The sequence below is a fragment of the Schistosoma mansoni genome, assembly GCF_000237925.1.
Source record: "Schistosoma mansoni, WGS project CABG00000000 data, supercontig 0080, strain Puerto Rico, whole genome shotgun sequence".
Lineage (NCBI taxonomy): Eukaryota > Metazoa > Platyhelminthes > Trematoda > Strigeidida > Schistosomatidae > Schistosoma > Schistosoma mansoni.
Window position 1 is genome coordinate 327,301 of NW_017386030.1, and position 11,076 is coordinate 338,376.

General features: G+C 37.5%; 1 non-coding gene across 1 annotated transcript; it reads right to left on the reverse strand.

The window, feature by feature from the left end:
- Positions 1–8,615: 8,615 nt before the first annotated feature.
- Smp_tRNA_00704_Pseudo_TTG.1.1 lies at positions 8,616–8,686 on the reverse strand. Its single transcript has one exon. It is a non-coding gene (tRNA).
- Between the last annotated feature and the right edge of the window lie 2,390 nt (positions 8,687–11,076).

Consider the following 11,076-nt stretch of genomic DNA (forward strand, 5'->3'; position numbering starts at 1 on the left):
ACCATTGATTACAATAGTCACGCAGACCCCAAACAAGTAATCTGCATCTACCAACATGGTTCAGATCAGACGTTATTGACTTTGTGTACTGATGCCACTTTTTGCCTAAGCCTTGCTTAATTTTCTTCTAACCATCCCCAACACTAGTCAGCATTGCGCTTCGTGGTAATCAGTGTTCAGTGCATACGTAACACGTGGTCCAACCATCTCAGTCGATGAAGATTCATGACCTCATCAATTGATTTACCATCATTCCCTAATACCCTGTCTCTAAGCTCTCTATTACTTATCTGGTGATCCCCTATTAATCTATGAAGTAAGACAATTAAATATTATTCAAAGGTTATCTGTTTCTGCTCTCAAACTTACTGGTTTACTCTTATAATCAAAAGTTTATATAAAAACTCCAAAAAGTGTTCATTGATAGATAGTCGTTAATTGCACTCTTTGGTCAAATCAGTCAATATGTTATAAACTAATATAGATAAATAAAAGTTCATTGTAATACGTTTATTTCATATCTAGAGCTTTAGATTCTTTCTATGCTGCGTACTACTAGACTACTTGAACGATTGAAGCCGCCATGTCACAAGAGAAAAGATAGACGATTAGTAAGTAGGAATGTTATTCCTAACACAATGTCAATTATGATACAAAACTGATCATCATTTTAGTTATCCAATCCGCACACAGGGAGTTATTAGTATTTGTCCAATAAGTGATTCTGGAATATTCTTCCAAAAGCTGATTGAATGGAATATGTTCAGCTCCTTCTGAGGTTCTTATAGCTTCCTCAACTTCACCTGTGCACCTGTGGAACGTCCTCACAGTTTACTAAACGTTTTTTTAAAAAGAATAGTTTATATATATGAAATAATAGAACATCAAAATCTAATAGTTAAATTCATGAGTCAATTAGATATAGACCACCATGGAAAACCTGGAAGAACTGAACGGCCGTTTTGTCCCAGTATGGGACTCCTCAATAGTTATCATCCACGATCTCACCCAGAGAGATTTGTACACAGGATCTATCAGTCTCACATGCGAACGCTTAACATCTAGACCACTAAACCAGCATCCAACAATGTTAATGTCTAATTTCAACCAATCCACAAAATTGCACCACCGTCCACTATTGTTTTCAATGAGCTACTATTTCACAACAGACCTGGTTTAATTCCATTGGTCAAGGCTTCTCATTAGAACTCCAGGAAATACTTCTTGGACGCCGTCTCTAGTGAACACATGATTAACAGAATACTAATAAACAAGAACTCCTAAATTAATTCAATAGAATACAATCGACAATTACTTTCATCGGTAAGGACTAATGTGATTATAAATGCCATTTTACAAATTGTTTCACATGTATAGAATCTGACCGAAAAATATCTACAATTCTAAATTTAGATTATTATAAAAAAACTGAATGTAAACGGTTGAACAAATGCTTAGTGTAGTTGGTAAATCGTTTTTTTAGCGAGTTAGTTTTTCTATGGGATGGGGGCGCTAACCCCATGCCCAACACTCCTCCTTTACCCGGGATTGGAACCGTCAGTAACTCTAGAAGAGCTACAGGCGGAGTTGACAAATCACTACACCAACCATCATGTCAAACAAACGTTATGTTGTAAAGTGTTGTCGACTTTAATCAACGATGACTTCATCCATAAACGACGACATCGTTGAATAACCTTATACATCTTAGGCAATGTTTTCGCAGCCATAAAACAAGACCGATTGATTGGATATGATGTTGAAGTCGATACATCTTGTGATCGACATTGTTTCTTAATATACTAATTTGAGATTTCAGTAATTCATTCGCCAATGACTTTGCTTATTATAGAAATAATTCAGTAGTTAAGGTGGTAACATCATAATTTGTAAACATTAGTGTGCACACTGCTGAGGAGTCCAATAATAGAACGAAACAGCCTTCCAGTGCTTCCAAGTTTTCCATGGTGGTTTACCTTCAAATGACTCACTCTTTCAATTATGAAAATACTGAAATCTCCACAAAACTCCTTCTGAAACATCAGTGTGTTATAAAATAAACTAGTAGACCTTCGTATGCAAGAAGATAACTTGATGAAATATCTATGATTATGCAACATATACAGTTTGTATAATTAAGACACTATTCATTACCATTTATGGATATTACTGTACCAATGGCTAATAGCTTGACCTTTCTAGCCTGTCTTTATTCAGCCATTAGTCGATTAAGTATGTGGCATAGCAACAACACGCCTAACTTTGAACAGTGATTGTTCGCTAGTTTCTGGCATTTGATTCAACTGCCAAGCTGGATAACTTGTGCATTGGGCCCAAAGGGGTCCTGAAGACATTGGGAAACATCTTACCCAATCAGCAATCAATAGAACCTTCTTAGAAACACCTATAAAGTGAAGAGTCACACGTTACGTTTCTGATTGCATGACTACCTATCTTGCTACTATTGTAGTGGACGTGAACACAAGTGGGGGTAACCAAACATATTCGAGGAAAAAATTACAGAACCTCTTAGTAAATTCTGAGAATCAAACAGTAAATACTTCATTTGCAAAATGTCAATCAATCGTCTCAGATTTCATTATTCCTCCGTTTCCACATTAATCATTCCCTGTTCCCGTTCTCCCTTATTTGATCTTCTTAATCTTCCGCCGCCGAACATTTCACTTTCGACCGACGATGAATACTACTAATATCTGTCGACATCAGTAGTACACACTACACGGTTTCGAAGTATTCCTGAACTTTCCAGAAGGCCAGGGCCATCTGAAATAGTATGAATACCCTAGATTTTCTGTACATAGATGAATCTTGGAGTAAAGCGTTCTTTCCATATTTCAAGCCTTTGCTCTCATGTTCGAGTTGCTGTGTAAATGTAGCCCGGAGTTAACTAGAAGAGCTTAAGAAATCGAACCGTACATCCAATTAGAAGATTTTTCACTATCTTTGCCGGACACGGCTCTCTATGATTTTGTTTACTTTTTCGAACACAAATCAGTCATATGAGTAGTGTACTGAGTTGATGTAGAAAAGGTAACAGAAACGGAAATATTTCAAGTGCTCTCTAACAAGCAGACAGTGTTTTTAGCGATATCACGCCGATACATCTTGAGTTTTTTTTTAGTGTAAGGTGTTCATAACCATTGAATGAAATATTGACGCGCTAAACTACTCCATTCATATCAACTAACTCACTCATTTCTGTTACTTCATAAGACAATACAGATGAACAACGCTCTAGATGTTTAAGATCTATTTTCAATTCATTCATCGTAACTTAGAGAAAAGTTTATTCTTTGAGTTCAGTCTTGTATATTAAACTAAGTTGAAGAAACACTAAAAAATGATAGCCGTTTTGTTCTAGTACGGAACTTCTTAACAGTGCGCGTTCTGAGCATGAATCCTGCACCTAGAATCTTCGATTTAGCGTGCGACCACTTGACCACTGAACTGGCGGGATCGTGGACGCACACTGCTAAGAAATCCCATACTAGAATGAAACAGCCTTCCAGTGCTTCTAGGTTTTCAATAATAGTTCAACTTAGATTGACTCATGAATTCAACTATTAAAATCAATACATTTCGAATAATCTGATCACACTTTACATACTTATTAAGATATTTTTATAATGAAAACTAAGAGGTCAACTAGACAGATTAAAGGTATATAGTAACAAAAAAAACGCACACACAAAAACAATGTGATAACCACTCTAGATGTTAAATCATTATTACCAGGGTAGGTAAAGGATAAGAACAATTTTGGTAAGCAAAGATGGATAGTGGCTAGTAGTGGAATCCAGGACGCGCGTTTTGTCCTATTTGGGGCTCGTCAGCTGGATATACCTGCGTCTCAGAGTTGATATTCACTCTGGGACTCGAACCCAGTACCTTTCGCTTTAAACGCCATCGCGTTAGAGACTGACCACTTGCAGTCCCAACACATCGATTGGAAGATTCAAACAAACAATAGTAAATGAATAAGAACAATTTGTTTCCAAAACACACAAAGGGAGGTTTCTGTTGTAGTATAGCTAATGCTTTAATAAACCTTAGTAATACACCCTTTGAAGGCTTTTGTACAACACTACAAATACTGACTTGATGATCAACCTTATTATCAGTTTCAACTAAATGTTTCACAATGAATATCTTAACAAGTATATATATCAGACGGGGGGTTTTGTGGAGATTTTAGTTATTTTATATAATTGAAATCATGAATCAATTGAAGCTAGACCATCATATGTTCACTAGTGACTGACTCGATTAGGTATTTCCTGGAGTTCTAATGAGAAGTGTTAGATCCCCTGGTGAATTATAAATGACAACTTTCGAGGACTAGTTATGGACCAATGTAATATGTCTAATTCCTATTGTATAATTGTTACGTAACTAAACTATTCATATTCGTGTTCCTCTTATCATAAGCTTTATTTTGACTTTTGAACTATTATTATTGATTACCTTCCCCCTATTCACAACCACATTGGCCAATTACTGTACAAATGTTATTTTCTGTTTTTTGGTACGATGTGGTCTGCTTGGTTTGTATATAAACCGAGTATGTTTGTGAATAATGATTCATATTGCCGAGGCTGTTATTGGTGTTCTGGACTTAACTGTCTGGGCTAGGCTGATAGCAGGACCGAGTAGTACTCAAGACTGATCATACGACTTTATGTATCATTGCTCCGATCAATGAATTCACTCCTCTCTAATTGGACGTTTATATATTAAGAGGGCATACGATATAACAAGAAGCAGTAACCAGTGGAGCTCAACCAGGTCTGTTGTGAGATATCAACTCATTGAAGACATTGCTGAATGGTTGCTCAACTTCGTAGATTGGTTGAAATTAAACATTAACACCACTGGATGCCAGCTCAATGGTCTAGTGGTTAAGCGCTCACACACGAGACTGATAGGTCCTGGGTTCGAATCTCACGAGGAGGGACCGTGGATGCGCACTGCCACTGAGGAGTCCCATAATAAAATGAAACGGCCGTCCAATGCTTCCAGGTTTTCCATGGTGGTCTAGCTTCAATTAATTCATGAAAAGTATATATATGATCTGATTTAAATCATTAAAATAAACTTTACTTGATCAATCTTTTACTTTCTATTCTATAATCAATGGTTCATTTCAATCATTATTGATTAATATGGGATTGTATAAAAAAAAGAAAAAAAAATTTGCAAATAAAAAATCTTACTTAGTAACAATGAAAAACAAAAAAAAATTAATCAATTTTTAATCTGGATTAATTTAAAGATACTTGATGATAAATGAATTACATGGGCGTTATTCAATCTAAAAGCTTTCTATTAGGTATAGAGTTTTCCAGGTTGGTTTTTTTTAATATACTTACTTACTTACTTACGCCTGTTACTCCCAATGGAGCATAGGCCGCCGACCAGCATTCGCCAACCCACTCTGTCCTCCACCTTCCTTTCTAGTTCTATCCAATTGTTGTTGATTCTTCTTATATCTGTCTTCATTTCTCGGCACAATGTGTTCTTTGGTCTTCCTCTTCTCCTTTGGCCTAGAGGATTCCAAATGAGGGCTTTTCTTGTAACGCAGTTGGGTGATTTCCTCAATGTGTGTCCTATCCACTTCCAGCACTTCTTCCTGATTTCTTCCTCCGTTGGATGGAATCTGGTTTGTTGTCTCCCACAGTAGGTTGTTGTTGATAGTCTCTGGCCAACGGATCCAAATTATATTATTCGAATCTGAGCCTTGTCAGATGCATTGTAAGTGAAGACCGAAGTTAGACAAGGCTGCCTGCCCCCTCTCTTTCGTTTTCTTCTGATGGTTGACTAGATTATGAAGACCTTGACATCTGAAAGAAAACATGGAATACAATAGACAACTTGGAATCAATTACAAGATTTGGTCTTCGTAGATGACCTGGCCCTCCCATACACACGAACAAATGCAAATAAAGAAAACTAGTATAGCAGTAACCTCTGCATCTTCCACGTATCTGGTCAGTGGTATCATCGATGAACGAGGAGGATCTGATGAAGACGTAAAGACAAGGATTGGCAAAGCAAGGGATACATTCATACAAATGAAGAACATATACAACTCAAAACAACTGTTTGTCAACCAATATCATAATCACAATCTTCAATACGAATGTCAAGACAGTTCTACTGTATGGAGCTGAAAAGTGGAGAAATACTGTAACCATCATCAAGTAATACAGGTATTTGTAGACAACTGTATATGCAAGATACTCAATGTCCGTTGTCCGGATACCATCAAAAACAGAGAGCAACCCAGCTTCCATCTAAAGAGAGAAATAGGAAAAGACTTTTTAAGTGGATAGGACATACATTGAGAAAACCATCAAACTGTATCAAGAAGCAAGCCCTAACTTGAAATTCTGAAGGGATACGGAAAAGAGAAAGGCCGATGAACATACTGTGTCGGTAATTGGGAGGAGACATGAAAAAGATGAATATCAACTGGAAAGGATTTCCCAGGATAGAGTTGAATGGAGAGCGCTGGTGAGCGGCCTATGCTCTTTCACGAGGGTTAACAGATGTAAATAAGCAAGTATCTTATTCGAAACTCATCAGTTTAATCCAATCTAGGATTAGAATAATCAGTGTTTAACAATCTCTGAAGCAGGATGAAATAAACTGAGTTACTATTTCGAACACCAAATTATATAAGACAACTTTTACAGTTGAGTTTATATATCGATTTCCAGACGAAGAGCATCACTTCAAGATGAATACAGAAAATTGTACATTCCATGTAAACAAAACTATTGTCTTTCAAATATTGGTAAACATCATATCATTGTCACTAGAATTTCGGAACTTACTTACTTACGCCTGTTACTCCCAATCGAGCATAGGCCGTCGACCATCATTCTCCAACCCACTCTGTCCTCGGTCTACTTTTCTAGTTCTATCAAATCGTTGTTCATTCTTCTCATATCTGTCTCCATTTCTCGTTGTAATGTGTTCTTTGGTCTTCCTCTTTTCCTTTGGCATTCAGGATTCCAAATGAGGGCTTGTCTTGTGACGCAGTTGGGTGATTTCCTCAATGTGTGTCCTATCCACTTCCAGCGCTTTTTCCTGATTTCTTCCTCCACTGGAATCTGGTTTATTCTCTTTCACAGTAGAATGTTGCTGATACTGTTTGGCCAACGGATCTGAAGTATCTTGCGTAGACAACTGTTGATAAACACCTGTATCTTCTGGATGATGGCTTTCGTAGTTCTCCAGTTTTCCGCACCATACAGTAGAACTGTCTTGACATTTGTATTGAAAATTCTGATCTTGGTGTTGGTTGACGATTGTTTTGAGTTCCAGACGTTCTTTAGTTATAAATATGCTGCTCTTGCTTTGCCAACCCGCGTCTCCATATCTGCATCAGATCCACCGTGTTCACCGATTATGCTGCCCAGATATGTAAAGGTTTTCACATCCTTCAAAGCTTCTCGATCAAGTGTAGTTCGATTGGTGAATGCTGTATTGTATCGGAGAGTCTTGCATTTCCCTTTGTTTATTTTGAGACTTACTGCTGCTGAGGCTGCTACACTGGTCATCTTCTCCTGTATTTGTTGTTGCGCCTGTAGCTCCTCCGGGGGCTAATGCCGGTCCCAAGCCCGGATAAAGGAGGAGGGTTGGGCATGGTGTTAGCGACCTCATCCCGTAGAAAACCAACTCGCTAAAAAAACGCTAACCAGAAAAAATTATTCAGAATTTCGGAAACACTTCTCAAAAACAGATAATGATTATCATTATTAAGATGACAGATTTCGATTCACATAACAGACTAACTTCAACAAAACAATGAGAAGATGAACGTTATAGTTTCTATCCTCAATGTGGTCTTGTGTAGGAGTATGATGATGAAGAGTCAATTTCATAGCAAAGCAAAACAGCTGTCTAGCGCTCCTTAACTTTAAATGGTTGTGGGACTGAAGCCAATCCTCAATCTACTCGTAAAGTGAACAAATTCTACAAATCTCTCATCTAACAGAAGAACATCCATGAAATAAAATTTAGTCACTTTCATATAAACACTACTGAAAAACAAGGTGATATACCATTTGAAGAAGTATATGTCAAAGTGCTTATGAATTTTTCATCAGTTACTGAGCACTGAGCAAATTGACTCTGATTTCTTCTTTATTCCTAACCAGGTAAATCTTTTTTTGAAGTGACTGTACATTAGTCAGTGAGATTGTGTTTAATGTTGTATGGAAGAAACATACGAAGAGGGAAGGAGACACAAACTATCTAAGCTAGTATTGTAAGCAAAGATGGATAGTGGCTAGTAGTGGAATCCAGTTCGACGCGCGTTTCGTCCTATTCGGGACGTCGTCAGCTGGATGTACCTGCATCTCAGAGTTGATATTCACTCTGGGGCTCGAACCCAGTACCGTTCGCTTCAAACGCCATTGCGTTATCCACTCAGCTACTGAGTCCTGATAGCCACTTGTTTGTCCAATGGGATGAAGTTTAAATTCACTTAGTATTGTTTGTTTGAATCTTTCCATTGATGTTTAGGACTGCAACTGATCAGTCTCTTATTGGCATATGTGCATATATACATCTTTCCTTACCATGCTTATGAATTAAGGCTATATCGAGGCAATAAGCACAGTATGCACATATGCCAATTAGAGACTGACCAGTCGCAGTCCTAAACATCAATGGGAAGATTCAAACAAACAATACTAAGTGAATTTATCTAACCTAGTAGTTGAGACTGATAATGAAAATAAGGTCATCTGAAGAAGTGGATGACGTCATCATCTCGCGAGAGCGGGTTCGTGGATGCGCACTGCTGAGGAGTCCCATAGTAGGACGAAACGGCCGTCCAGTGTTTTCAGGTTTTCCATGGTGGTCTAGCTTCAATTGACTCACGCTTTCAACTTTGAAAAAAAATCTTTAACAAATGAGTGATTACGTAACCAAGGTATCTAGGTGATATCTAATTGAGAATCATATGAACAATAAATTTTAATCGAATATTACGATTATAAAATAAAAAATTGTCTAACAGACAATGTTAAATCAGCACAATCATGTGAAGTTCTGTGCACAAATGCACTGGTACGGCCGAGAATGGGGAGAGTACGCTCTCCCTCTCCAAATGCTCTCACATGGCCACAAGTATATAGCCTCTGAAAGGGAAGTAATACTCACTGCCTTCTCGTGGCACCGGTGTTGTTTACGAAAAGCGAATGTCCGGCACTTTGACCGGGTTGGTGGATACAGAAAGTCCATCTAGGGGAGTTGAAAAACCCTCATTCCAAACCAATGGTGCACATGGGCTCCAGCATCCTGAGAGAACAAATGGTGTATGAATCAATCGTTGGTCATCGGCTATCATGGGACAGCATCTCCTCACGATGCTCCACTGTCTTGTGAATTCGACCTTTAGGTTGAAGGCTCCGGGTGTGGTCCCTCTAAGAAAACCCCCTGCTTCAGTTTGGGCACCAGGGCAGTATCACAGTCCTCACACAAATCAAATGAGATTTGTGTGGCGCATATGTACCTGGTGCTTCCTTGTTCCAATATTTATGTGTTTAAATAAATAAAATAAATAAATATCTTGTCGAAAGCGCTTGATATCACTATCTTCTTCACTCACTACATGTTAATTATTTTGAAAGATCTTATACTTACTTCATTGATGAGGTTATGTTAAAATTTATTTATATTACTGCTATGTTTGAAAAGATTACGAGTTCAGCTTATCTACGAACGGAACGACGACTAAGTGACACAGTGACCAAATAAGCTAACTATTCTGACGCGTCCCAGCCCCATTAACTGGAGAGAGAAGTTCAGTTTCAGAAGAGGGAAAATGTATTCCACAAGCAGTCACAAGTACCAACAACAACATGCACAACTCAAGAGTATATACACAGCATAAAAATGTCCTTGGAAAATGTTACAAAATATCATATTAAAAGAGACAACGAAGTAATAACATTTAAAGTCCTTCCAAGTGGAGAATACCAAATGAAGGTGAAAATGGGTGCTTTTGGCGCTAAGACAACAAATTTAAATTTTTAAAATATAATTACGAAAATATGACATTTACAAGGGAGTTCTGTAGATCTAACCTTCCTAACAATTACCATTACCAAACTGTCATTTTAGATCATTATTAGCTGATTTGAAACATCGAAATATACATTGCGTTCATTGTATTCTGCAAATTTTCAACGTTCCTACGTTTCATCTAATAATTCAATGAATTTCGTACTTAATATACAAATATATCTGTTGGACATATGGCTTTTTAACCACGATAGAAAACCTGGAAGCATTGAACGGCTCTTTAATCCTAGTATGGGACTTCTCATCAGCGCTCAGTGAGATACTAACTTACTGAAGACAATGGTGAACAGTAGGGCAATTTCATGGATTTTTTGAAGTTAGATATTAACATCGTTGGATGCCGGTTCAGGGTTCTGGAGGTTGGACGGTCGCGTACCAGGTCGAAGGTCATGGTTCCGAATCCAGTTAGTGGAGTCGTAGATGCGCACTGTTGAGGAGTCCCACAACAGGACGAAATGTTTGTCCAGTGCTTTCAGGTTCTCCATGGTGATCTACCTTTAATTGATTCATGATTCCAACTATTAAAATTACTAAAATATCCACAAAATCCCCTTCTGAATATAGTTTATCTTACGAGTCAGTTGTTAGTTTAATTTTACTGACATGAGGGAGACTTTTGTTCATTCTAAATTTGATTTTTCATAAAGAACTAACAAACTTATTGTATTCATCATGAGATATGAATCCTTTCTACTAGACTATTCTGTGTAAGGCTAACATCTATGAACTTTTCAATATCTCTAATCATGATGTAATAGCTATTAAGATTGGTCAGATATTCTTTACAACTTCAGATAATGTCAGTATACCATTAAATTTAAAATCATAATTGATACTTATTAATCTACATTATACTCTAGTTATTGTAGTGAACAAGAACACAAATGGGGACAATCGATTGTCACAATTGCTTGGTCACTGGGTGGTGATCAATGTCATGCGTGTCAAGTCCTTCTT